This window comes from Mandrillus leucophaeus, unplaced genomic scaffold (assembly GCF_000951045.1).
Source record: "Mandrillus leucophaeus isolate KB7577 unplaced genomic scaffold, Mleu.le_1.0 Scaffold931, whole genome shotgun sequence".
In the NCBI taxonomy this organism is placed as follows: Eukaryota; Metazoa; Chordata; class Mammalia; order Primates; family Cercopithecidae; genus Mandrillus; species Mandrillus leucophaeus.
This window is the reverse complement of record NW_012110153.1, coordinates 607,895-610,741: the sequence shown is the minus strand read 5'-3', so window position 1 is coordinate 610,741 and position 2,847 is coordinate 607,895. Positions and strand designations below refer to the sequence as shown.

At 35.9% G+C, this 2,847-nt stretch overlaps 1 pseudogene; it reads left to right on the top strand.

The window, feature by feature from the left end:
* Positions 1–249: 249 nt before the first annotated feature.
* LOC105532107 lies at positions 250–1,010 on the top strand (annotated as a pseudogene).
* Positions 1,011–2,847: the final 1,837 nt, after the last annotated feature.

Below are 2,847 nucleotides of genomic sequence, written 5' to 3'. Positions count from 1 at the left end.
ACAGATCTTCCAGACAGAAAATCAACAAGGAAATATTGGATTTAATCTGCACTATAGACCAAAGGGACCTAATAGATATTTACAGGACATTCCAGCCAAAGGCTGCAGAATACACATTCTTCTCCTCACCACATGGATCATTCTCAAGGATAGACCTTATGTTAGGCCATGAAACAGTCTTAAAACATTTTAAAAATTGAAATTATAGCTATTTTCTGTGGCGCCTCAGAGGCGTTCAGCTGCTTCAAGATGAAGCTGAACATCTCCTTCCCAGCCACTTGCTGCCAGAAACTCATTGAAGTGGATGATGAATGCACACTTCATACTTTTTGAGAAGTGCATGGCCACAGAAGTTGCTGCTGATGCTCTGGGTGAAGAATGAAAGGGTTATGTGGTCCAAATCAGTGGTGGGAACGACAAACAAGGTCTCCCCATGAAGCAGGGTGTCTTGACCTGTGGCTGTGTTGGCTTGCTTGCTACTGAGTGAGGGGCATTCCTGTTACACACCAAGGATAACTGGAGAGAGAAAGAGAAAATCAGTTTGTGGTTGCATTGTGGATGCCAATCTGAGCGTTCTCATCTTGGTTACTGTAAAAAAAAAAAAAAAGGGAGAGAAGGATATTTCTGGACTGACTGATACTATGGTGCCTCGTTGCCTGGGGCCCAAAAGAGCTAGCAGAATCTGCAAACTTCTCAACCTCTCTAAAGAAGATGATGTCTGCCAGTATGTTGTAAGAAAGCCCTTAAACAAAGAAGGTAAGAAACCTAGGACCAAAGCATCCAAGATTCAGCATCTTGTTAATTCATGTGTCCTGCAACACAAATGGTGGTGTATTGCTCTGAAGAAGCAGGGTGCTAAGAAAAATAAGGAAGAGACTGAAGAATATGCTAAACTTTTGGCCAAGAGAATGAAGGAGGCTAAAGAGAAGTGCCAAGGACAAATTGAGAAGAGATGAAGACTTTCCTCTCTGCGAGCTTCTACTTCTAAGCCTGAATCCAGTCAGAAATAAAATTTTTTGAGTAACAAGTAAATAAGATCAGACTCAAAAAAATGAAATTATATCAAATAGCTTCTCTGACCACAATGAAATAAAATAGAAATCAATAGCAAGAGGAATTTTGAAAACTATGCAAACACATGGAAATTAAATTATATGCTCCTAAATGACCAGTGGATCAATGAAGAAATTAAGAAAGAAATTGAAAAAAATTATTGAAATAAACCATAACGGAAACACAACATACCAAAACTTTACGGGACACGACAAAAACAATACTAAGAGGGAAGTTTATAGCTGTAAGTGCCTACATCAAAAAAAGAAAGCTTCAAACAAAAAATCTAATGGTACATTTTAAAGAACTACAAAAGCAAGAGCAAACCAAATCCATAGTTAGGAGAAGAAAAGAAATAATAAACATTAGAGCAGAAATAAATGAAATTGAATCAAAAAAAATACAAAAGATCAACAAAACAAAAAGTTGGTTTTTTGAAAAGATAAATAAAATTGACAAACTTTTGGCCATACCAAGGAAAAAAGAGAGAGAAGACCAAAATAAATAAAATCGTGGATGAAGAAGAAGACATTACAATCAATAGTGCAGAAATTAGAAGGATCATTATGGGCTACTATGAGCAATTATATGCCAACAAATTGGAAAACCTAGAAGAAATGGATAAATTCCTAGACACATACAATCTACTAAGATTGAATCAGAAAGAATTCCAAAACCTGAACAGACCAATAACAAGTAACAAAATCAAAACCATAATAAAAAGTCTGCCAGCAAAGCAAAGCCTGGAACTCAATGGTTTCACTGATGAATTTTACCAAACATTTAAAGAAGAACTAAACCAATCATGCTCAAACTACTCTGAAAAACAGAGGAGGAGGGAATACTCCCAAACCCATTCTATGAGGTCAGTATTACCCCGATATCAAAATCAGGCACCAAAACACACTATGAAAAAAACAAAAACAAAAAACAAACAAACAAAAAAAACCACCACAAAACCTACAGGCCAATATCCTGATGAGCATTGATGCAAAAACCATCAACAAAATACTAGGAAACCAAATTCAACAACACATTGAGCAGATAGTTCATCACCACCAAGTGGGATTTATCCCAGGGATGCAGGGGTGGTTCAATGTACACAAATCAATCTATGTGATACATCGTATCAACAGAATGAAGGACAAAAATCATATGATCACTTCAATTAATACTGAAAGAGCATTTGGTAAAATTCAGCATCCCTTCATAGTACAAACCTTCAAAAAATTGGGTAGTGAAGAAACATACCTCAACAAAATAAAAGCCATATATAGCGGAACTGCAGGTAGTATACTGAATGGAGAAAAATGGAAAGTCTTTCCTCTAAGATCTGTAAAATGACAAGGATGTCCCCTTTCAGCACTGTTATTCAACATTGTACTGGAAGTCCTATCTAGGGCAATCAGAGAAGACAAAGAAGTAAAGGCATCCAAATTGGAAAGGAAGAGGTCAAATTATCCTTGTTTACAGATATTATCATATTGGGAACAACCTAAATATGCCAGCAAAAAACCATTAGAACTGATAAACAAATTCAGTAAAGTTGCAGGATACGAAATCAACATACAAAGGTCAGTAGCATTTCTATATGCCAATGGCAAAGAATCTGAAAAAGAAATCAAGAAATAATCTCATTTACAATAGCTACAAATAAAATTAAATACCTAGGAATTAACTTAACCAAAGAAGTGAAAGATCTCTATAATGAAAACTATGAAACTCTGATGCAAGAAATTGAAGAGGACACAAAGAAATGGAAAGATATTCCATGTTCGTGTATTGGAAGAATCA